The following is a 26,951-nucleotide window of genomic DNA, read 5'->3' on the forward strand; positions in this document are numbered from 1 at the left end:
AGAGCAGCACCAGTCATTCCCAGGCTAGGATGAGCTACCAGATTGTTACTGATCGTGTTTTAGTTTGTGATTATAGTAAAGAGAGCTGCCTACAGCAATTCTGAGGTTGGTGGTTTATCTGTAGTTAAATCTTGTTGTATGTTTCTTTAAAGAGAGACCCTGTCAGTGTTCAGAAATTGGTTTCTCACATATGCAGAGTTTTTAAATTTCAGGTTTTCCCCAGTAAATCTTGGGAATCTGCAAAAATAATCTCAAAGATTTTTCCATTCTTCAGATTTATCAAAAGGTAGTTAGATAGGGCACCAACAGATGGCTGGTTTTTAGATCTGTGTCATGGGGGTTAAATTTCAAATGGAATGTTGAAAAAGCAACTATTACAGACTTTGGAGAAATGAAGCAATGATCACATTTATTTGTCTCTGTGTTTGGTTGTTTAGAGTCACATGCTAGTACTAATGGTCCTGTGCAGTGCTTATGAGGTACTGTGGTGCATTTTGTGGCAATGATTCAACAGCAACTCCAGTTTGGTATTCGGTACTGCACATTTCTTTCTGAAGCTGTTGCTGTTCCAGTGCAGTTACATGTGGAAAAAGTGTTCAGAGCCAAACCTCTTCCAATTTCTGACACTGATTACATTTTATAAATAGCTTACAACCATCAGAAGCTGCGTGTTTGATATGTATTGTGAAGAAGGAAGTTATTGAGACTAATGCCTATCAGGATCAGTGCAGTGAATTGCATTTTGTCTGCTGTTCAGATGCAAACAGAACATCCTAGAGGAAAGGAATTTGAGTGGGAGTTTTAGATAAAGGTTTAAGTTGCTGACAGACACTTTATCATATATAGGGTTGCCAACTTTCTAGTCGCACAAAACCGAACACCCGAGGCCCTGCCCGCTGCTCACTACATTCCCCCTCCCTCAGTGGCTTTTTCTCCCCCACCCTCACTCACTTTCGCTGGGTGGGGGTAGGGGTTGAAGTGCGGGACGGGGTGCAGGCTCCAGGGTGGGGCCAGAAATGAGGGGTTCAGGGTGCGGGAGGGGGCTCCGGGCTCAGGCAGGGAGTTGGGGTGCAGGAGGGGATGAGGGCTCCATCTGGGGGTGCAGGCTCTGGGGAAGAGGGGTTTGGGGTACAGAAGGGGACTCCAGGCTGGGGCCGAGGGATTTGGAGTGCAGGAGGGGGCTGCGGGTTGAGGTGGGGGTTGGGAGGGGGTGAGGGGTTCAGGGTGTGGAAGGGGGCTCTGGGGGTTGGGGTGCAGGGGAGGTGAAGGCTCTGTGTTGGGGGTGCAGGCTCTGGGGTGGGGCTGGGGTTGAGGGGTTTGGGGTGCAAGAGGGGGCTCAGGGCTGGGGCAGGGGGTTGGGACTTGAGGTTGGGACATGGGCTTACCTTGGGCGGCTCCCGGTCAGTGGCGCAGTGAGGGGCTAAGGCAGGCTGCCTGCCTGTCCTGGCACCATGCTGTGTGTGCCCCAGAAGCAGCCAGCAGGTCCAAGTCCTAGGCGGAGAGGCCAGGAGGCTACATGTGCTGCTCTTGCCCACAGGCACCACCTCCCCAGCTCCCATTGGCTGGTTCCTGGCCAATGGGAATGTGGAGCTGGTGCTCGGTGGGGGGGGGGGTGGTCAGCACATGGAGACCCATGGCCCCCTTGCTTAGGAGCCGGACCTACTGGTCGCTTCTGGGGCGCAGCATGGTGCCAGACAGGACAGCCTGCTTTAGCGCCGCAGCACCACTGACCGGACTTTTAACTGCCCAGTTGGCAGTGCTGGCTGGAGCCTCTAGAGTCCCTTTTTCGACCGGCTGTTCTGATAGAAAACCAGACACCTGGTCACCCATATCATATATTAGACTAATGAAAGCATCTTATTTGCATGAAGAGAAATTGGTTTAACTTTCTTTGTATTCCTGAGGATAGGTCTCTGCCACTCTTACATGAATAAATGAAGAGTCTTGTTTCATATTTCAAGGGGAAAAAACCAATCACGTGAAGATAATCATTGTCATTACTATGGTATTATTTCCACTCTTGAACTCACACTTATTATGAGGTGAACAGCACTCCTGTGTGTGTTTTGGTTTTTTGCCACTGCCAATCCATACATCATATTCTGACTCAGGAAAGAAAGAAACAATTAATGCTAATGTAAAAAATATCAATACGAATGGAACAAAATAATATGTGATTAGTAACCATTCTTATATTGTTTAGCTCCCTTTTTAAAAATGAAAACCCAAGCAATCCATTATCATACTTTGTTGCCACCATATATGTGAGGTAGAGATTGTAATATAAATTAATTGCATAAGCTGAAAACAAACAAGGAGGTTTAAGGATGCTGACAGTGTCCTAGCTCAAATATGGCTTTTTAAAATTTGAGATATACCCTAAAAATGATGTGATAAAGCCGTGAAGGGCATAATACCTAAGCAACTTATTCCCTGGGAGCACCTTCCTTGTTGACTTCTCGGTCCCTATTAGTTCTCCTCAGTGTAGGGTTATAAGCACTCTTCCCCACCCCCACCCCCGGAGCAGGGCCATAACTATGACAGAGTGAGCGGGGCAGCTGCCAAGGGAGCAAAGCTGCGGGGGTGGAAAAATGAGATGGCAGAGCTCGGGCCAGTGGTGATGCTAGGCAGCCTGGGGTCGCCGCTTACTCACTGTCCTGTTTTCAGTTTAGGGAAATATGTTCACCCTCTGACAAAAAAACAAACCAAAACATTAGGGGGTGCAAATATGCTTGCTCACCTTAGGCATAAAATGCCTAGTGGTGGTGCTGTCCCAGAGTGGCTTTAAATTCTACAGAACCAAGTAGCTATTGCCCTAATGCAGCCTTTCTGCAACTGTTTGCTGATGGTTGCATCTTTCCATCTTCCAGTTGTTAAGTATCTGTTAGGTTTCCCCTTTCATGTTGCTGAGGAGATGGCACATCCTTGCTGATATCTTTGCATATTTTTGAATTTAGATTCTTGTTACTGGGTCAGCAGATGTTTGGACTGTCACATGTTTGCAGCACTGGAAGACATGGGGTGGAATCCTTTGCACTGGTTGTCTCTCTTGGCAGGATGAGGATGAGTCAGCTCTCTGACTTCACTTCTGTGCTTGTTTGAAGCGTCGTCTGAGGGTGGTTCGTTGATATAGGGGCCTAGAGATTTGTGTAGCAGGACGCAGGGGTCTTCTGGGTCAAAGGGAGGTATAGGGGTAAGTAGAGGGGAAAAGTTAAATCTTTTGGTGAAAGCTCAATTAAGTCCTGGTACCTTTCCCACCTCCCTTTGCTACCATGCACCAGGATGATCATATCCTTCTTAGTATGGATTTTGACAAGAAAAAGGCCAATCTGGCAGTTATCAGTGATGGAAAGGTGCTGAGGTGGAGAGAGGGATAGCCAATAAGAAAAAAACCTTCCACAATAAAGGCAAGTGACATTTTATATTTTATTGCTGTCATCAGTGTGAAATACTATACAGACGGTAATAAAATCAAGGAAACTGAAAGTCTGTGTTATTGACTCTTTCAATCAGCTAAAATGTTGAGAGACTTTTTGGTTTTACATAGTATTCCTATATTTTAAGACTTCAGCATTTACTAGAATATTTCTGGGTTGAGATACAATATTTTAATATTTCATCTTTAAGGTGCAGATATTTCAAGTAATTGTATCGGTGTATAACATCTGAGAATATTAGTCAACCTTCATGAAATTCTGAAATATCCATTATCTCCATTCTGTTCTGCTTGATAAATAATATTGTTAAAAGTACATCTTATCTGAATATTGGGATTGGATTGGTAATGTCTCTTATTTTGGACTCAGAGTAGCTATATTCCGCTTACCTTCATAGAGAGAAATTCTGTTTAATATTTTATGATATGTGATCTAATGGCAAGAGCATAGATCAGGATCTAGGAGAATTGCTTTCTGTTCACAGCTGTGTCATTGAGGACACACTGTGACCTTGGGCAAGTCAACTAACCACTCTGTGCCTCTTCTTCTTTGGTCACAGGGGTGCTGTGAGGCTTGCTTAATTAATGTTTGTAAAGTGTTTTGAGATCCTGGAAGTTCAGGGACTCAAAGGCATAAGTAAATGCTTACATTCTCCTTTTGTTATTCATATTGTGAATCTAATCTTCTCTGTTCTCTACATATTTTCCTGTGGATCAAAGTTTAGATTGTGTGTCAGACGTGAGCCTGATCTATACGTAAACATTTTACCAGCATACCTATGTCAGTTAGGGGAGAGATATTTTACTTTTATTTCTATTCTGTTCTATTCTGTTCTGTTCTGACATAGCTATGCCAGCAAAGGCTCTAGCACAGATAGTTTTACCAGCTCAAAAGTACTTTTGTCAATATGGCTTATTTTGCTTGCCAAATTCGAATAAGCTATACCTTCCAAAGAAATGCTTCTGAAGTATAACTGTGTCTACACTAGGCGGGTTGAGCCAGTTATAGATTTACTGGGAAAAGCTTTTAAGTGTAGATAAGGCCCTAGTGATCCTTATATTCCACTATCATGACCATTCTCTTGCTTCCTGTCTGCCATCTTATGTACACTACATAGGTCCCTAAGAGCAGATTATTCCTCTCAAAGCTGTTGTTTCAGTCTATCTATCTACAGATCCAGAGACTGTGTTTTCCATCGGAATTTTCAGCACTCCTGAAAATTTAAATATAGCTCCAGCAGGGGTAGCAATGGTACAAGTGTAACCCTTCTGCCAGTTGAAGTGGGAAGCAAGAAGGGCCAGGTTCAATATCTAGGGGTGCCTTTTCAACAATATAACACAGAACTGGCTTGACCTCCCACCCAGTAACTTGTGAAAATTACACACTACCCTCTGGGCGCCTCTAAGAGGCAGTACTTCATAAGAACGGCCATACTGGGTGAGACCAAAGGTCCATCCAGCCCAGTATCCTGTCTTCCGAAAGGATAGACCAAAGCCAAAGCCAAGTGCCCCAGAGGGAGTGAACCTCACAGGTAATGATCAAGTAATCTCTCTCCTGCCATCCATCTCCACCCTCTGACAAGCAAGCACAGAGTCCGAGGTGGAAAGAGTTTTCTTTAATAAAAGTAACCTAGCATTAATCAGGGAAAACAGCACAAGCAGGATTCATAAACATAAAAGCAAGGAGCAAAACAACCACCCCAGAGTACCCTGAGCAGTGTCTTTTGCCTCAGGTTCTTGAATCCAACACCAAAGTTCTTGTAGTGTGCCCCCCCTTAACGCCCCACTCACAGTTGTTGTCCCTGGTCAGTGAAGACCCAGAGTTCAGAGGTGCATCTGCATGAATTCTCCTCTCACCAAGGCGGTTGGGGAAGGAGTAAAAGCCACCTTGCTCACTCCGCCATCCGGCCACCTGCTCGCTGCTCCCACCGGTCGTCATCTGCTGCCACCTGCCTCTCTGCTATGACCTCTATAGCTCAGCCCCTTAGTAATTGTCAGCTTTGAGTGATTTTTAGCTCTCATCAGGCTGGGCAGAAACACTGTCCTACCATAAGTGATTTCAGCACTTAAAATAACAAAAGGCTCCTAATGAAGCCTATTTAGCTCTGAATAGTGGGGAGGAACAGGTTAAACCAGACTGGGGACCCTTAGGGAGTGTCCACACTTCGTGGCTGGGACACCTGTCACAACCCCTCTCTGCTTTCACAAAGGCCTGGTATTCGAGCCCCTGGCTTAACGGGGTTCTTTCAGCTGAGGGTGACCTCCTTATTTGGGACAGGTTAAGCACAGTTCTGCTCCCCTTTACTCATACAATAAAGACAACAACATTGATGATAACATTTCACTACCACTGCATTCAGTACTAACATGATTTGTAATCCATCACCAGCAAAAGCTGATCACTGGGAGCTATACAGCTCCTGTCTGCTGGATACCTACATAGAGTAGGCGTGTTCATGTAAATGCAGTTTGCTCCTGAAGTCTCTCCTCCTCCCCAACTAGCTGTCGGGGAGAGTTCATTCAGAACCTGTTTACACAAGCGCTAGGACAGTCCAGGCATAGATATTTTCACTACTGCTTTTTACTGGCCATCACCTGTTCTACAGTCATGTTTTCACCATTTCTACCAGCAGGCACCAGGTCAACATGGGAAGTGCTGAAAATTTAGTGCAGACAAGGCCAGTAAGACAGCAGTGCACTGTTTTTCATTTTGAGGGCTTCTTTTGCAACCAGAAGGTCTTTAATTTTCTTTTGTAAATGAATATTTAAATTACGTAGAAATTAGGTACTAAAAGAGAGGGACATCATCACTTACCTCCTTCATACCAGTTCAGTTTAACCCTTGAGGATTAGCATTATTCTTTGGTGCTAAAGTCTAAGACAATTGCAATGCAGTGTAAATCTTTATATCCTTAATAGAGTAGATGAGCTACAGAGTATGGTCCCTGAAAAGTGAAGTTCGGTGCTTTTAGAAATAACAGCACAGAACTAATTGTGGAAAAAGATCCTAATTTACAATGTTTTGTTAATCTGTTTATGGAATGACAGCATTGGGTACTTTATTGTCACAGGATTGAAAACAAAAGTAAACTTTATGACCTGTGAAATGTGTTTGTGGAAATAAATTGATTACTGTGCTCATCAGATGCAAATTAGAGGATAAACACAGCATTAGAAATTAATCGGGGGTGTGTGTGTAGGGGGGTGGCGTGCATTTAGCATTTATGCTAACAGATGTGTGTATTTTGAGACATCAGTGGTGTCAGTCTGAGACACAATTTTGCAGGTTAACAGATCCATTAGAGGTTTTTCTGCTGTTAAAACAATATTGGATGTAATAATAATCTTGATCTGTTGAAAATTTCACCTTTCTTTACCAGGAAATGCTAAACCTTTACGACATCGAGCATGCCACTTATTTCATTTGTATTGTTCTCTTTTATTGCTCTGAACAGAAACTCCTGTTAAAGCAATAAAATGTACTTTCACATTTTAATCAATAAAGGAGCATCTGTGAATGAAAGTTCTTTGCTCGTCTCTGTAATGCCATAGCTGTTGATCTGTAGACCTAGATATATTTTTAATTTTTATTGCCTTTCCTTTAATGCTGTCGTTAATTTTTGCTTGTTGTTTATATTTCTGTTACCCAGCCATCCTGTAATCATTCTTAAACAGGTGGTTTTTGTTGATACTCACCAAGGGAGTTTTAGCAGTTTTAAGTGCTCAGTAGACTGCTGCTTGCTAATACTGGCTCCTGAATCCTAAATGTTTCTCCAGTCCAGAAAGTCACTTGATCTTCTTTCCTTTCACAGCATGATACTGTTGTTTTCCTCTCCACATGCTTTAATAAATAAATAAAATGCCTGGTTTAATCACAAAAGTTGAACAGTATTAAGGATCTGGGGCAAAAATAAGGGACGGTACTTGGTCCTGCTGTGAAGGCAAAGGACTGGACTCGATGACCTTTCAAGGTCCCTTCGAGTTCTATGAGATAGGTATATCTCCATATTAAAGGAGAAAAAGATTATGTAACTTTCTTTATATGAGTACTGAGGCAGGACTGCTTTTAATTCTAGATAATGTTGTTGACATTTATTTCTATTATTTAATTTAATTTTTATTCTTGAAGTGTATTTACTATATAACAAAATATTTTAATACAAAAATGAAGCATAAAATAGAATAGTGAACAATATAACATAATTCTGGGTGTGATATCCCACACAATGTTGAGTCTCTCTGGAGAGACACTGACAGTAGCAAACAGGGCTATTATAGGTATTGCAATCTGAGACCCAAGACTGGGTTTATCAATGAATTACAGTATATTGAATGGACAAATATTAACAAAAGGAAAGAAGAATTGAAGAGTTGCTGGCTTGGCAACTATAGAAATCTTCTCAGAAAAGTTTAGCAAAGGAATAGGATGGTATAGTAACTACTGCAACAGTCTTGCTTTAGCAGTATGTTTCTCTATTCAGAGATTCGTAAACCATCTTTCTGTCTATCTCTGGTGGGCCCATCCCTATGACATCTAGAGTATGGAACACAACACTTTTTCCAATGAGCATTTTAAACAATTCTCCCTTCCAGCAGATGAAGCCACATGAGTTTGTGTATTCCTTTGTTTGCCCTAGAATGAAGGCAATCCTAGCCCAATAGTCAGAAAGACATCTCTACAGGGAACCTTTCCTTAGTCTTTTTATGAGCAAATTGTGGAGATGCTCAACCAGATATAAGTAAAATCCCCTCTGCCTCTATGCTCCCTTGAGCAGAATTCTGCAGGGAAGGCATAAGTGTTCAGTAAATATTTCTGTTCTGTGTTTGGGAAAAACATGATGATGTAAGGCATACACAAAAGGGAGTGCTATGATCATACATTGATGACTGAAGTTTTCACAGTGGTTAAACTTTTTGGGCACCTTCCTCATACACACGCATTGTGTTCCCCACCGCTTCTAATTTCTAGACCTGGGATTGGCAACTTTTTTTTTTTTTTTTTTTTAAAGAAATTACATGTTTGGTTGATAAAGGTAATAGTGTTAATGTAATATACTTAAACTTCTGTAAGTTTTTGACTTTGAACTGCACAACATTTTGATTAAAAAAACTAGAACAATATACAGTTAACATGACATACATTAAATGTGTTAAAAGCTGATTAAATGATAGGTCTCAAAATGAAGTTGTAAATGTGGAATCATCATCAAGCAAGAGTTTTAGCAGGGTCCCACAGAGATTGGTTTTTGGCCCTACACTACTTAACGTTTTTATCAATGATCTGGAAGAAACCATAAATCATCAATCAAAGTTTGCAAATGATCCCAAAATTGGGGGAGCAATAAATAACGAAGAGGACAGGTCACTGGTACAGAGCAATCTAGTTCACTTGATAAACTGGTTGCAAGTAAACAATATGCATTTTACTACAGCTAAATGTAAGTATATGCCTCTAGGGAAAATGAATGTGTTTTTTGAGTCTTTAATTATTCTGAAAACGATTTGGGAATCATCTTGGATAATCAGCTGAACGTGATCTTCCAGTGTGACACTGTGTCCAAAAGTCTAATGTCATCTTTGGATGCATGAGCAGGTGAATCTCAAGTAGGAATAGACAGTTTATTTTACTTCTGTATTTGGCAGTGGTGCAACCACTGCTGAAATACTGTCTGATTCTAGTGTTCACAATTCAGCAAGGGTGTTGATAAGTTGGAACTTCAGAGAAGGAGGCTCTTGTGCTCAAAATGGCGAGGCCAGTGCTAAAATACAGAGAGAAGGGGAAGGAGAATAAAGAGAGAGAAGGTATATGATATAGACTGGAACAAGTCCTTGGAGAATTTTAAAAACCAGGACAATCTTGAACTGAATTCCTGGGAGGTAGTGTGGTTATTTAAGAATCGCTGGTGTGGTTACTAAGAGCTGCTGTAACTGTGTGTGTGTGTGAAGGGAGTTACAGTTTTTAAGATACTAGGTGCAGACAGAAGTGGGAGCAGATGGAGAGTTCAAGATGATGGACAGTGGAAGCAAGCAAGATGCATAAATCATAGAGGAAGGTGAAGGGAATGAAGATGTGGTTGAGGGTGCTTCTCTGTAAGAAAAGAACTTCTGTATTTGAAGCATTTAGCTGAAGGAAACTGAAGCCCCACATTTCCTTATTCAAAAGATATCTACAGCAGAGTATCTTCAACACAACAGTGATAAGGCCATGAGGCGAACTGAGGCGGCCGCCTTAGGTGCCAGACTGTGGGGGGGCACCACTAGGACCCAGAGTGTAGAAAATTGTGTCTGCTGCTGGTGCATATGTATTCTCTCTGCTCTAGATGCACAGAGATGGTGGAGTGCTGTGCTGGAGGAAGGAGGGCACAAGAGACATAACAGGCAGGCAGGAGAAAAGGTGAGAGGGAATAACAGAAAGCAGCAGGAGCTGCAGAGTGAGAGAGAGAGGAGGAGGAGCCTCTTATGTACCTCTCTAGCACCCCCAGGAGCCTGGATTGATTAACACCAGCTTCTCAGGGAGCTTTCTGTTTCCTACTGCTTCCCTGAACCCACTTGAGGAGAACAGGCAGCCAACAGAAGTAGTAGGAGCCAGTTAGGCCCTTAAGACGCTGATATCTTCCCTCACTCAGGCCCTGCTACCAGCCTGCTTAGTTGTCCCCTTCAATCAAGGGTTGAGAGCCACTATAGCTGGCACAGAACAGCAGTCATGAGTGAAAGAAGAAAACGCCCCCCTGGGGCAGCGTTCAGAAAAAGAAAGCAAGCAAAGGAAGCTTTTCTATCTAAGCAGGAAGGAACTCTCCTGAGATACATAGACACAAATGTTCACGGTGAGCTTCCAGCCCCAAAGAGAATGTGAGTGGTGAGGAGATGCCTGATCTTCCAGTTAGTCAGAGTGCAGGTGACCTGGCAGCTACTGCAGCATCCATATCTCCATCTCCATGTAACTATGCACATTCCTGAAGAAAAGTGTAGATCAGAGAAGAGTGTGGTGGAGGCGCAAAAAACAGCTGCTGCTGAGTTTAGTTCCTTAAGTCTAGATGATCCAGGACTGTGGACCCACTTGAGCAGTAGCCTGGGGGACTTCCTTGTACTGCATGGACCACAGCAAGTGAAAAACTTCATGTTTCCCAAAGACAATGAAAATAGAAGTTTCCAACCACCACATTACTGGCATGAAATCCCCAATGGTGACAAAGTGGAGAGGCCATGGCTTATGTACTCAAAAACCCAGAATGCTGCATACTGTTTTTGTTGCAAACTCTTCCAGTCTAATATTCCAGCCATATTGGGTTCTACAGGAACAAATGACTGGAAAAATCTGGCTAGAAATCTGACATGCCATGAGAAGGCAGCAAATCACCAGAGAGCATTCCATAGGTGGAAAGAGCTTGAGATGAGACTAAGGTTAAAGGCCACCATAAATGATGATCATCAAAAGAAGATTGCATCAGAGTCTCTTTACTGGCAAAATGTTCTGAAAAGGCTCATTGCTTGCTACCCAAAACCTAGCACTGCGTGGCGCTTCAGATCAGCTGTATGTGCCAAACAATGGAAACTTCCTTACGATTGTGGAGCTGATGGCTGAGTTTGATGCTGTACTCCAGGAGCATCTAAGAGTCACCACCCAAGAAATGTACACACACCACTACCTTGGAAAAACCATTCAAAATGAGCTCATACAGTTACTGGCAACAAAGTCAAACAGAAGATTGTGGCAGATCTGAAGTCAGCAAGATATTACTTTGTTGTTCTGGACCGCACACCCGACATCAGCCATACAGAACAAATGACTTTAAAGGTGCGTTTTGTAACAATAACAGAACCTAGTGAAATTGTCCCTGCAATGGTGACTGTCAGAGAGCATTTTCCTAGAATTCATTAACATTGATGATACTACAGGAGCCGGTATGACAGATGTGCTTCTTAAAAAGCTGGAAGATACAGGAATTGCGATAGCTGACATGAGAGGTCAGGGCTACGATAATGGTGCCAACATGAGAGGAAAGAACAGAGGAGTGCAGACACGGATCCAAGAGTTTAACCATCGAGCTTTTTTTGTCCCATGCAGTTCTCATTCTTTGAACTTGGTGGTCAGTGATGCAGCATCAGCTTCCAGTGAGGCTGCTGAATTTTTTAATGTAATTCAAAGTATCTATGTATTTTTCTCTGCATCAACTCATCGATGGCAAATTTTGAAGAAACATCTGGGAACATCCTCTCTGACACTGAAACCACGGAGTGCCACATGATGGGAAAGTCAAGTGGAGGTGATGAAGCCTATCAAACACCAAATTGGGAAGATAGATGATGCCATAGTTGCCATTATGGAGGATAATGCTATGACAGGAACTGTTTGTGGGAGAACAGTGGCAGAGGGAAATGGAATCACCAGAAACATACATAACTTCAAATTTCTGTGTAGCTTAGTATTGTGGCATGACATACTGTTTGAAATAAATGTTGTAAGCAAGAGAATCCAAGGTGTTGACCTTGATATATCTGGAGCAATGGAACAACTGGACAAAGCAAAGTCATACCTACATCTTACCGGTCAGAAGAGGGATTTCAAAACGTTCTGAAGAGTGCACAGAAGTTGGCAGAGGAACTTCACACTGAAGCTATTTTCCCACCCATTCAAGAATATAAGTGTCACCGAAGAAGGAGGCATTTTGATTACGAGGCACGGGATAATCCCGTAAGAGACCCCAAACAACAATTGAAAGTTGAATTCTTTAACCAGGTGCTAGATTGTGCCTTACAGTCAGTTGGAGAACATTTCATGCAGCTCAAGCAACACAGCAGTGTATTTGGGATGTTGTATGATATTCCAAAACTCCTCACTATACCTGAAGAAGACCTACACCAGCAAGGCACTACACCAGCAGGGCATTAGAGACAGTGTTGACACATGATGACATGCGTGATATTGATGTGAGTGGTTTAGGTGATGAACTGAAAGCCCTTTCAAGATACATTTCAGCAGGATCAACGCCAAAGGCTGTTCTGGAATATATGTGCACAAAGAAGATGACCACCCTCTTTCCAAATGCTTTTGTTGCTCTGCGCATACTTCTAACACTTCCTGTAACAGTTGCCAGTGGAGAACGCAGCTTCTCCAAGCTGAAGTTAATCAAAACAAATCTACACTCCACAATGACACAGGAGAGGCTGGTTGGCCTTGCAACCATCTCCATAGATCATGAGCTGGCCCAGACTGTGGACCTTCAGGAAGCAGTTCAAATCTTTGCAAGCAAGAAGGCACGGAAAGCACCACTTTGATTATTCAAACAGATAAAAATGCCAGTGTTTAGTATGCAGACAAGAAAAGTTACATTTGCTATTCAGGCGTTTGAAAGTTAAGTGTTACTTAAAATTTTTGTACAAGGCATTTTAAGTTGTTCTCCTTTATTGGGGTAGGTAGCAGAGCAGTACCATGAGAGGAGTAGAATAGGAAGAAGGCAGAATTGAGACCTTTCAAAGTTTTGGCCCAAGCGAGTGGGCATGGGGGCGTCGTTTGAGCTCCCCGCCTCAGGTGACAAAATATTGTGGGCTGGTCCTGAAGTTAAAAATAGAGATGACTGAGAGGGCCGAGGAGAAAAGAGCAAAGAGCACCGGTGGAACTCCATGTAAGAGGTATCTTCCTAAAGAAGCAGAAGAGGAGCCATTCCAAATAGAAAGCAAGAACCCTTAAGAGTAGAACCATGACCAGAAGGAACTAGATATGCCTGCATAGCTATGCAAGTCCAGGAAAGACTGTGCTGAAATGAGGGTGAAAGAGGCAGTATCAGTGGAAGAAGGAAGACTTTAATGCTTCTGGAAAATGGTTTCTTTGCTATTGTCAGAATGAAAACTAGACTGAAGTCAGTCAGTGATGCTGCTATGCAAGAGATGAATGGAGAGATGAAAGAAGGCTTCTTTTAAGAGCACTTGAAAATAGAAATGGGCATGTGCATGCCTGTGCAATTGCCTAATTTGCATATGCAGCTACAGAGTTTGCAAGCCCAATGGATGCTGCATCAAGTATGTTAAGCCCCAAATTCTATTTATCATAACCTAATTTGATGGTGAATAATCTTCCTTCACCCTCCCATCAGCAATAATTTAGAAAACAAAATACAGCCTCTGCCTCTGTTTATAGAGAACTGGTAATACTTTATGCGCTGCTCTGTCAGAAGACAGATCATAAGTTGACAAACAATACCCAGGACTTTGCAAACATCATTGATGATGCTGGTATAAAAACAGAGAAGTAAATGAAGCAGAACCACACTGGCTTGTACTCCATAATAAATAATAGTCTTAGCAGTTCTGTAGTACTTTACATCTTTGAAATGCTCTACAAACCCTCGCTAAACTTCAGAATGCCCCACCAAGGTAGGTAAGGAAGTACTATTTCTGTTTCCAAATGAGGAAACTGCTTACAGGCAGTCTCTCCCAGAGGCATTATTAGCATTAAACATTTGCATATAGTGCCACAGGTGTGCATGGCACTTTACATAGCTAGTAAAGATACAGTCCCTTTCGCAAAGAATTGGCCATGCCTCTGTGAATGCAGCAGGTAAGCAGGCTTGAGCATCCTTTGCTGCCCCCTTTTATAGGGTGTACCCACTCTGCTGGCTCAGTTCTCCTAGCCAGTGCAGCTGGAGGGTTGGTGTTATAGCTCACTCTTGATCCTCATCTCCTGACCACAGTGTTAGATATTCCCGGCAGTGCTAGACTCCCATTCTCATTATGTGGGAGTGTAGCCCTGAGTGGAAATTGTTGCTGCTAAATAAGTGTCTGAGAAAGTTGACTGGTTTCCATCAGTATCACTGGAAGAAAAAAGTAGAGATAAATAAGAGCATATTTTAGTGTCTGAAAAGGACCCTTATATATCGTGCCTGTGACCATTGAGCCCTCCAGCATGTGCAATATTATGGAAGGAATTTTTTGAGGGGAAAATGTAGTCCACAATATGAAAGAGGATTAAATTATTTTTTTCATCCAGCAAAATAATTGATATCTCTGGTGTGGTCTTCATATCCTTTCCCCACACCTTAGTTTATCTAAGCAGTTGAGCATTTTGATTCATGTCCGTTTTCTCAAGATTTCTCTTGGGAGTTCTTCCCTGTCTCTGTTATTTCCATTGGGATTTTCATGTCACTGTTTTGCCTAATTATTCCTGACATTTTACCAAACAGTGGACTTCTTCACAGAGAGGAAAACAAAAGCGTCCCTTGACACCAAAGAACGAAATAGTGCAAACCAAAAGCCAGTCTTCATCATTTATTTGTTGTAACTAAAAACTATATTTTATTTTTGTAGTCACTGAGATTCTAACATAAAAGCTATAGAAGAAAAGCTGTGACTGGAAGGATGGTATAGTTTGTCACAACATCTTTCTTATATATATATATATATATATATATAAATATATAGTTTACATACTCAACAAACAAATTAAACAGTATTCACACTTTTTTGTGTTGTTACATTCTCCTCTGAAAGAAGATATTGGACCAGATCCTCAGCTGATGTAAATTGATTTAACTCCACTGAAACTAGAATTATACATTCATGTTATTACATATGTTTTTAATTACATCACTATAGCACTTGTAATAATACTTGGCGTATTGTGCTTTATGGGTCAGTCTCTTCTCTTAGTTACACAAATGTACATCTAAATAACTCCATTAACTTTGGTGAAGTCACTCAGATTTACACTAGGAAAATCAAAAGCAGAATTTGGTCCTACATTTGCGAAGTTCTTTACAAATATTTAACTTTTTATCCACACAACATCTTTGTAAGGCCAGCATTATTATCCTCATTTGGCAGATGGGGAAAACTGAGGTAAATGGACCTGCTCAAAGCCACACATAATGTCAGTGGTGGAGCCAAAACTAGAGCTCAGGACATCGTGCCTCCCAACTATGTGCTTTTTGGCTCCAGACAGTACTATCACTCTCATGCAATTTTTTTTGCTTTCTGGTTCTGCAGATATAAAAGAAGTGGCAGAACTCAGAGCGTGATGGAAGGGAGTACAGCTTTCTCTGATGGGCTTTGATTATTTGCATCTTTGCTGTAAACTTCTTCCTCTTCATAGTTCAGGGTAACTACACCTGTATTTCCCTTCACTGGTTCAGTAAGGGCACCCATTTCCAGTCTTGCAGCTGCCCTGTTGTTGCCTGTCTTGGGTGGAGACCCGCACCTCTCCTTTCTGACCGAGGTATTTCCAGCTGCACAGTTCCTTGCCTTCACTATGTATCTCCCAGCAGAGACAGGTTGCCCAAGGACATCTGCTTGCTTTCCCTTCAGAGGCTGGTATGGGAGAGATTGTCAACAGTTATAAGATATCAGTTCTTCCTATGCAAGCTTATTTTATTCTCAAGGTAAAAAGCATTACAGAGAATACATATTACAAACAATAAAAGAACCTACATGTAGGCTAAGAAGTTTTGGATTCTGGCAGGCCTGGTCATTCTGACTCTTCCTTTGGACTGGAGCCCTCCATGGAGCAGAGGTGTTGTCTGTTTACCACTTTGCGGGGAGGGAGGTGCTTCTCTTTAGATGTTACAACCTGAGTAAATTTACCTACTCACCCACTGCTATTCTCCTATTTGCCCTTCCCATGCAAATACACACATTTCCCTAATAACACATATACAATTGCATTCTTAATACAATGGACTCCAAAGGTTTTAAAACTCATTCAGTAAGGTTTAACTTAATTCAATAAGTTCATTCAGGATATTGCAGGAAATTGTCAGTCTATCACAACCATGATAAGACATTTGTTTTCAAGATCCCTAACTGACTCAGCTCCACTCTTTCAAACGTTTTGTTAATCCAATATCCTAAACTCCTAAAACACTCAAGAAAACATTCAGAGTGAGGGAAGTGGAAGGAAGTCCTCAGGTTTTTAAGATACCTCTTACCAGTTACCTCTGTGAAAAGCAATTTGCAAGGTATCAGCTACCTCTTCTGTGAGGTTGGTGTGCTGTTTGCAGAGGTGTTGGATCTGATTCTCTGTTGCCTTATACATGATGTAGCCAGACCTTTAGGCAAAATGAGTGTACAATGCTACTAAATCCAAATAGTAGGTAGTGTTTCTACACCCACTTCATCCTCACATTGTACAGAGGTAAATGACTAATCAAACTGCCAGATAGTGGGGAACCAAGCCCATGATGTTTATACAAACTTATTTCATTGCCCAAACATCTAAAATACTTTGCACTTATATGACACTTTTCATTTAAGTATCTGACAGCTCTTTTGAAAAGTGTGAATGTTATTTCCAGTTCATAGATGGAGAAATTAAGGCACCGAAAAGGGTAAAGGAGTTGCCCAAGCAGACATACTATGATGATGTTGGCAAGAAGACCCAGCTCTCCTGACTCCATCACCTTATCTGACGGTTAGACACTCTTGCCTACCAATTTGTTCTAGCCATATTATAAATAGGTTTTTAGGGTCTAGCTAGGCCAAATTTGCCTGGGTTGCTTCCAGGCATGTCCTCCTTTGAATCAGCTAAATAATACTAATTGTGGCATTATGCAAGTGGCCAAAAATGCTCCCCCAGTTGTGCCGTTCAGAAGGCCATGTCAGTTTCCTTTGGGAGAGGACTGTGTGCATTTTTCAATATGTAATGTTTAAATTTGAAAGTTGAAATCAGTACTGAAAGTCCCATATTTAGTTATGCAGGACTTTCCTTAAGGTAAAAACATGTGTTGATACAGCTGAGTTCTTATCTTCACAAATTACAGTTTTCTACCTCTGGTTCTTTCAGTTGTTCCCAGTGCTGTAATTTAATTTGGATTTTTTTCCCTCCCTGATCTGGAGGGCAGTCTAAGAAACAATCCCACAGGCACTGGATGGACAATCGCAAAATTCTTTCATAGTTAGAAATTCCAGTAATTGTACTCAGTGTTACAGCTAGAATTGACATTAATGAATAATGAAGCTCCAGCACATGACATAATCATATCTCCTGTGGTCTGACAGCTCTCGAGCAAAGTCTCCATTACAGCGATGCTATTACTGAAGAACCGACCTTTGGAAAGAATGGGCTGACAGGCCATAAATTGTGAGGCACATTACCTAGTGCAGCGATAAGCCTCCTTAATAGCCCAAGAGTGAGCACTGGTGTAAGAGCCTGGCCTGTGTTAATTCTCTCCATAGAGGCAGAGCAATGGTTTCAGTCAATGATGGGGGCAAAAGCTGCTGTTGTGAAGAAGTCTGCGCAAAAGAGGAGGCAGAGGCCCCAAATCAGAGTACGTTAATTAACAATTGAAGATAGGAAGAAAAAAATGGTATCTGACAACACAGGCGGCTCTTTACTGGGAGCAGCACCTCAAGGAGAATGCAATGAGTTTTATTCCCTTAGTTTTACAGGTTATGAAGCTATGTCCTTGCCATAGTAACAGGTGCAGTTCCTGGTGAGGATTGTGCCAGGTATTAAAAGTCCTTGTATGTTGTGGATGGTGATATAGTATGCAACCCGTCTGTAAACTTCTGCTCTTATGGTATTAACTGGTGTGTTGAAAAAGTGCAATGAACTTATTTGACTACATCTTGAGCACTAAGCTTAGAGATACATGGAAATACAAGTAGTAAAAGCTCCACAGAACCCAAGTATGCATCTGATAAATTAGTTTTAGGAACAGCTACATGCCTCCTGTATTGCTTTACTAAATTAATTTGCTGTGCCCCCTTTGACTATATAAAGTGCTTTGAAAACCTGTGGTGTAACATTTATGCAGCTATTTCAGTGCCGTCTCCTTTCAAACCAAAAGGCATCAGATGACCGTGTTTCTCAGTTTACATTGATGCAGATAATTGCGACTCTGCCTCTACTTGGGGGGAAAAAAACGGAGATTTGATGAGGAGCACAGTACACAGGGACGCCAGAGCCTGTTTAATGCAAAAGCAACCATTTACCATGAGTAAAATGTTCTTGTTAGTTACATCTTATGCAGTAGTGATTTAGAAAACAAAAAAATCCATATATTTTTCTAGAGATTGAGCTACTTAGCCTAAACGCAGAGGGTGATGTATCTTGAGAAACATCCAGCACTCACAAGTGATTATAACAACAATCTTAATTTAGATATTGCCTTTGAGTGAAGGCAAGGAAGGGTTGATTCAGAGCCATAAAGGAGCCAGGTACGTATCAGAGCAACAATCTTGAGCCTAGCAGGTCTTATAGGGATGTACTTTGCCCTGAAGGCAGATGGTGGGGTACCAGCATATAACAAAATCTGCTGAGTGCTGAGAGACACTACACACTGATCTAAAATATGAAAGTCATGTCAGCAAAGGCAAACTTCTAAGGTTCAGAATTTGGGTGCACTTCATAAATGTCTCCAAAACTTGTAAAGCACCATCTCACGCCAAAACATGTTACTCCCCACCATCTTCTTCCCCACTACAGGCTATTCATCTTTCTCCCTCTCACTGAACAGGCCCACTCACTACCACCCACTATCTTGAGCTGCCATTGTGAAGAGACCCAATGGTCTTATATACCCGTCTATATGTGTAGGGGGGAACCAACTGGCATGGCCAAACTTCCTAAAATTTCATATCCTGTCTTTCCAAAGTTTAACTTCAGCTAGCTTCCCTTCGTCCAGCTGCTAATTTCATTCAGGCATTGGGAAACCTGTATGCTGATGGCTTTTGCATTTGACATGAACCATAGGTAAAACTGGGTATTGTCTGCATGCTGACGGCTTTTAAGCCCGTGGCAGGACAAAATCTCTCCTAGCCATTTTATATAAATGGCTAGGGGAGGGTATTGAGTCCTGTGGAACTCCACAGATGAGAACTTTTGAGATACGTCAGCAGTTGTCTTTTGCAACAATTTAGGTGCAATCAGATAGAAAGTATCAAAGCCGGCTCAGTGCTCTTCCATTCACCTGCCAGGTGTTTAAGGGGAGTGAACAATCTCATTAGTTAGACTTCATGGTCAATGGCATTGCATGTTACTGGGAGATTGAGGAGTATGGGTTCGAGATTGGCCCATTGCATTCTAGGGTGTCTCACGTCGCACGAGTGGTAGAACAACAGCCATGTCTGCAATGGTGAGCAGGAAGGAAACATTTCAGGTTCCACTGCTTCCAGAGAGGCGGAGTTGGGGCAACATGGTGACCACTTGTGCCCCTAGTAGTCAGGTGGGCTGAACAGAAGGTGCAGCACTCTTATTAATTGCACAAGAACTCAGAGTTGACAGCATCCAAAACTTCAAAAATGGGTGTTCAAAATTTGGGGATACTTTGATGTTGTCTCTTAATTAAGTCATGTACAACCAGAGTACTATATGACTAATAATAAGACATGCGATTTTTAATACGGATGGAGTCTGACACAGTGAAACCTACACATCTGTTCTTTTAGAAGGCAGTTATGTTCCCTAATCCACTCTTTCTTTAGCTTTTCCCATTTCAGTATTTTATATTTCAGCTGTTTATATTTCAGTGGGGCTAATCATGATAGTGTACTCTCTATCCAGTAATAAATGCTTGATGGACTGTTCCTCCAGAGCGCTAGTCCAGTCCTTTTTTCAAAAATATCTCTGTTAAACAGATGATTTATGTTTTTTCTTTTGATTATTCACTTAAGACGGTTTTCACTGTCTATTAATTGACTGTACATGTTTCCCCTGGAAACAACCAAATTATTGTATTCTGTACCAGTGCCAATAATATGTTCCAATAATAATAGAGGTGGAAAAGTTCAGTTGCATAGCAATATAACCGTTAAAGCAGAGATTTTTACTGAATCAATGTTAAAAGGAATTCTTATTAATAAAGAAGTATTTACCATATAAAACATGATAGTCAATATTAAAATGCGTATGAGTCTGTCATTAATCTGAACCTGGGTTATTTTTTTTAAATTGACCCCTATTTTTCACTGGCTGCCACTTAGTAAAATTATCCATTGCAGTTTATTTACTGCTGCTCTTCTTTCCCTGTCAGTGACCAGCAATTGGAATGTTTAGTAATGTAACGACTCCAGCAGTCATACTAGTCATGAGAATAAGCTTTTGAATTTACAAGATTTCTTCACTTTGCTGTCTTAGCTGCATTTTTTTGTGAAGTATCTCATTCTGCAGTTTGATTTGTCTCTCACTAAGACAAACACGGTTGGAGAGACCATATTAGTCTGTAATTTTATTTTAAGATATTCTTTGTTCTGTTTTCTATTTCTGTTTCTTTATATCTTTTTTGTATCTGGAGATATTTTACATAAATTTTGAATGAACCAAAAGAACCCAGCTGAAGTAAGGCCTCATTCTGTCATCTTCACTCACACCACATATTACCTTACTCCACAAGTTGTTCTATTAATTTCAGTAGGAGATCTCTCAGGGTAAGGGTGGGATTCACAAAGGTATTTAGATGCCTAATTCCCTCCCCCTTTTGTTTTAATGGGAGTTAGGCGCCTAAGTAAGAATGCTACCCTAAATTACTATTCAATCTGAGTAAGGGTGGCCGAATCTAGCCCAGAGTCCATCTTTTTGAAGTCCATGAAAGTGTTTGCATGGGTAAATGATCATTAACGTGAAGGAGGGCAGCAGAATCAACCCCACAATTTCTTACAAAACCAGTTTACTCTGTACCTTTATGTAGGCATTTCTTATAGATGTACTCAGTATAGGAACTGTGAGACTGAGAGTTAGCAAAATCTTGTTAGATGATTTAAGTGATTCTTGTGAGGGGAAAACATTGATTTTTGGAGTGTAAATCATCAATAAGTTGCTCATGTGTGAAATAGGAAAGGCAACTCTGGGTCAATTTCCAGTAATTCATTCTCAGGTCAGATAGGCAATTTGGTAGCACCCGGATGAGTACACTAATTATATGAGTAACTGCTATGGCTTGAAAAACAAGATAGAGATATATTTGAGCTTCATGTAGATTGGCCTGAGTTAGGGTTTTTGTATGTCCACTGTCTTTCAGATAAAGAGATCATAAGTCTTAGCAACTGTACTTACACTGTGATATCACAGTCCAACTTCCCATAAGTAACTTTAATGATAGCTCTGTGTGCATGAAGAGATGAAAGGATATATTAAAAAAGCACCCATGAATTATGTCATTTGAAAGATGTGGGCCATATTGTGCCATCAGTTTTTAAGCAGAATTTCTATTGATTTCATTGACGTATTTTATTTCAAAGTGGGTGGTACAATATTACCCTATATATAATATCACATGATGCAGGATTGCAAGATCATAATTTGGTACTGACACACTATACATTTTTCTGCTTGAAGACACTAGTGTCCACCAATGCTGCTGTAGTTATGGGATGTGAAGTTTTAAAGTCTAACTTAACTCTTTCAGGGCTTCAGAATGAATATGTAGTGATTTGCACTGGGGTGAACCATGGTACTCTATATAAGGTATCAGCTAGAGGAAAATTATTATGAAATTATAGGTGTCCAAAAAACCAATGATTTACTTTTATTCACTTGTTAATCCAAAACAGCTGCTTTATTAAAATTCTAATTCTACAGTGCTGTATTCAGTTTTATTCTTCAGGATGAAAAGCTTTGTATAAATATTAGATAGTTAAAAGTGAATATTTCTATATGATTAGTTGATCGTGAACTGGATTCTTCTGTTTTGTTTTTAAATTAAAGTGCCAAGTTACAGCAGTTACTTATAACAACAGTATCATATTGCCTTTATATAAATCCATGGTACGCCCACATCTTGAATACTGTGTGCAGATGTGGTCGCCCCATCTCAAAAAGATATATTAGACTTGGAAAAGGTTCAGAAAAGGGCAACAAAAATGATTGGGGTATGGAATGGCTGCCGTATGAGGAGAGATTAATAAGACTGGGACTTTTCAGCTTGTAAAAGAGATGACGAAGGGGGGATATGATAGAGGTCTATAAAGTCATGACTGGTGTGGAGAAAGTTAAATAGGGAAGTGTTATTTACTCCTTCTCATAACACAAGAACTAGGGGCCACCAAATGAAATTAAGCAGCGGGTTTAAAACAAACAAAAGGAAGTCTTTTTTTCACACAACGCACAGTCAACCTGTGGAACTCCTTGCCAGAGGGTGTTGTGAAGGTCAAGACTATAACAGGGTTCAAAAAAGAACTAGATAAATTCAATGGCTATTAGCCAGGATGGGCAGGGATGGTGTCCCTAGCCTCTGTTTGCCAGAAGCTGGGAATAGGCAATAGGGGATGGATCACTTGATGATTACCTGTTCTGTTCATTCTCTCTGGGACACCTGGCATTGGCCACTGTCTGAAGACAGGATACTGGGCTAGATGGACCTTTGGTCTGACCCAGTATGGATGTTCTTATGTTCTTAAGATGGATGGATCAAAACAAAGTCTGTCTTTCCCAGTGAGTGTTTATAATGGTTATCAGGGTTTCCAAAAGAGGCCAGAAGAGAGAAGGACGGTACAGAGAGAGCAGGAAGGGATATGCCAGAAAACCATTGAGGAACAGAAAGAAAGTACAGGGAAAGTGGGAAAGTCTACATAATGTTTGCACAAACTGCCTTTCTGCACAGCATAGCTTAAATGATAGCATAGGCAGTCAATTTAGTTTGGGAGACTGGCTTCTCTCTAGTTTGTCAAATTCAGTGAATGAGTCACCTCAATCTTAAATTGAATTGATGTGTGTATGCCTAAAAATTTGCTATTACACAAGGATGTGCTATAAGATTCTCTCCCTACCTATCCACTGTCTTAAATTTTTAAAATTAGCCCATATGTATTAACATAATGACAGTGACAGAATATGATGGAGAATAATGGCTCTACATGAAGCAAATAACACATTTAAAAATAGAGGCTTAAACAGAAATAAAGAGGGCCAAATTTTTCAATAGGTCTCTGATGTCATACCAGCAAATTTTCTGTGTGTGAAACCAGCATTTTGAAATGTAATTATGGGGCTTTTGCCTGCAAGTGAATGTATTGTGTGGAATGTGTGGGTGCTGTTTTAGGGGCCAGTTTGATAATTCAGGCCTGGATTTTTCTTGGGTACATCCTGTGCTTTTAAAAGAGAAATTACTGTCAATGTAGCAAATAACAGACATTTTCAAAATTCTCTAATGGAACTATGTGTTAGAGGTACTATTATCGTCTGTTCTATCAGCTCTCCCACATGTATCTATTTTCTTTCTTTCTTTCTTTTTTTCCTTCTTTAGAATCATAGCATCATAGAATATCAGGGTTGGAAGAGACCTCAGGAGGTCATCTAGTCCAACTCTCTGCTCAAAGCAGGACCAACCCCAACTAAATCATCCCAGCCAGGGCTTTGTCAAGCGGAGCCTTAAAACCTCTAAGGATGGAGATTCCACCACCTCCCTAGGTAACCCATTCTAGTGCTTCACCATCCTCCTTGTGAAATAGTGTTTCCTAATATCCAACCTAAACCTCCTCCACTGCAACTTGAGACCATTACTCCTCGTTCTGTCATCTGCCACCACTGAGAACAGCCTAGCTCCATCCTCTTTGGAATCCCCCTTCAGGTAGTTGAAGGCTGCTATCAAATCCCCCCTCACTCTTCTCTTCTGCAGACTAAATAATCCCAGCCTCTCCTCGTAAATCATGTGCCCCAGCCCCCTAATCATTTTTGTTGCCCTCCGCTGGACTCTCTCCAATTTGTCCACATCCCTTCTGCAGTGGGGGGGACCAAAACTGGACGCAATACTCCAGGTGTGGCTTCACCAGTGCCGAATAGAGGGGAATAATCACTTCCCTCGATCTGCTGGCAATGCTCCTACTAATACAGCCCAATATGCCATTTGCCTTCTTGGCAACAAGGGTACACTGCTGACTTGTATCCAGCTTCTCGTCCACTGTAATCTCCGTGTCCTTTTCTGCAGAACTGCTGCTTAGCCACTTGGTCCTCAACCTGTAGCGGTGCATGGGATTCTTCCTTCCTAAGTATAGGACTCTGCACTTGTCCTTGTTGAACCTCATCAGATTTCTTCTGGCCCAATCCTCCAATCCTTTCTTTATTTCCTTCTTAGTAACTTAACTCTATTGTAAGTGAAAACTAAACCACCATGAAGTAAGGTTTTAGAGATCTAACTTGTGACTTAAACTCACAAATGCAAGGGGAGTCATAGCTAAGGTTGAAGTTTCAGGTGGGAACTGTGAGCCAGGTTCAGTTTGTGTATGCTGAATTCTGCTGATACAAACCCAGGTACAGAGTCTCCAGAGAAATAAGTTTTCTGAGTGGAGGGAGGTTGCAGTATTAGAAAGTATCCAAAACCTCTCCTCCACCAAAAGGAACATGGTGGCTAGCGAAGTCCCAAAAATGAGTGGTGGCAATGGCCTGGAAAGAGTTATGGCCAAGGCAGTTGTGAAATACTCTGATGAGCATGTGTCTCCTTAATAAGCTTCTGCCAACGAGGCTGCTCTGGCTTTTATTGGTCCTGTGTATCAATGTAATGCATGCTTGGAGTTCTGGGCATTACCTGTTGTCTTAGTGTGGTTGACATGTCAGCTGTGGAATATTTTTGTAACGTGTTTTTAAGTGATGAATTATGTGCTTGGAGGATGATGTTACAGTGATAGAGTGCTCATTGGGTCACAGGCAAACCACAAGCCTACCGAGCCCAATACTTGACTAAGAATAAGCAACTGTTATTGAGAGAGTATGGCTGGCATAAGAATTGGTCTCTATCTGTTAAGAGAAGGGTAACACTGGCCCTTCTGTTCCATGAATAATATGTCCTTAATTGATTTTAATTACAGTCTTAATGAGATAATTGAAATCAAGTCCAGAACTGTCACTAGTAGACTTGTAAGGCGAAAACCAGCAGTTGCAGATTATTGTTATTGTGATAGCAACCAAATGTGCTAGGGACTATAAAATACACAGGAAGACAAATGACTCCCCCGTTGCTGCTCCAATGTGTTCTCCTTCCACCTCTATGGTTTAGATTCAGACTGAGGAAGAGACTTGGGAGAAAGCAGAGCGGAAAAACCCAAAATCACTTCAAGGATGCCCATTTCAATGTAAGTCTTTAAAAATGGAGGATTCCATGATGGTGTGAATAAGACCTTGTCTACACGACAGGGGAAATTCGATCTAAGCTACGCAATTTGAGTTACGTAAATAGCGTAACTCAAATCGATGTAGGTTAGATCTACTTACCGCGGGATGTCGATGGGAAACGCTCTCCCGTCAACTCCCCTTACTCTTCTCCATCCGGTGGAGTACAGGAGTCCACGGGAGAGCGATCTGCAGTCAATTTAACAGGACTTCACTAGACCTGCTAAATCGACTGCTGATGCATCGATCGCTGCTTGTCAATCCCCTGGTAAGTGTAGACAAGCACTAAAGATCTGTATAGCTTCACCTGCCTCCTGCAGTTACTGGCAGCCGCTCCTGTAAGGGGGAAGTTGGTCTCTGTTGGAGTCAATGTGGGAGAGAGCTAATGTTAAATAATAAAATAAACCTTAAACCTCCTGCACTGCATCTTAGGAATAAAGGTTCTGATCCTGCAAAGACTTATGCAAATGCTTAAGTTTATATTCTATGAGAAGTCCTGTTGAGATCAGTGGGACTCCTCTCAGTACATAGAGGTAAATAGGATCAGGGTCAAGGTGAGAAGATTTTCAGGGCAAATAATTATTTAAGATATATTAATTGACTTAGGTGGCTTAAAAGGTTGAGAGGGCATCTGTAAGTGCACAGACTACCATAGCTCCTTTTCTTATACTCTCTGTTTCCCTGCCACTCCAGCACTGCTTACCGAGCATTGATATATCTCTGTCTACTGTACTTAGCTACATTTCCATTATTGTAGCTGATGAGTATTATGATAGTGTGTATGTGTGAATGATGTGCTATAATATTTAATTGTAACATACTAGGGCATTTCAAAGTTGGGATATTTTGATGGTATTTCTGCTCTCGTTTTGATTTTAAATAAATAAAATGCTTCATCTTAACTGTTGGGAAATGTTTAAACAAACTCCAGGGGAAATGAGGTGATTCCAGGCAGTTTTGGAAAAATCTTATAAACAACGTGGAGGAGGTAAACATGGAATATAATATCAATCCTCAAATTTTTCTAAGGGGAAAAAGAATCAATAAGCTGGTTGGGGTAGCATAAGCTTTCTTACAGTTGACGGATGTGCATTTGGCTGGTTATTAGCTTGTTGCAAGGTCCTTATTTGTGTGTGTGAATTGCTACTGCTGTAACAAAGCTTTACAGATTTATTTGAGCCAATGGAGAAGTGGCTCTTGTCTTTGCCATGCTCCCTACAGAGACCACTGCTGGTTTATTTGATACACTTGATTTAGGAGAAATCACCATTGAATTTAATAGCTCTTACAGCTTTTTTCATTTTTAGTGGAAGGATTTAAGCTTTTCCAACAGACTGGGCTGTACATCAATTCAGAGGAACTGGTAGCTGCAAGAATTTCTACCTTGTTGCCTTGTGCCACTGGTATTCGCATTGCAGTGGTGCAAAGTGAGCGATTACATTTGATGACACAAGTGAAACGTCTCATTCTAGTTTGTCAGAGCAATTT

General features: G+C 41.3%; 1 protein-coding gene across 4 annotated transcripts in view; it reads left to right on the forward strand.

Annotated features, from left to right (window-relative positions):
* TMEM255B (transmembrane protein 255B) overlaps positions 1–26,951 on the forward strand; it is a 106,369-nt gene that overhangs the window by 19,259 nt on the left and 60,159 nt on the right. The window lies entirely within an intron of this gene.

Source organism: Chelonia mydas, chromosome 1, assembly GCF_015237465.2.
Source record: "Chelonia mydas isolate rCheMyd1 chromosome 1, rCheMyd1.pri.v2, whole genome shotgun sequence".
Lineage (NCBI taxonomy): Eukaryota > Metazoa > Chordata > Testudines > Cheloniidae > Chelonia > Chelonia mydas.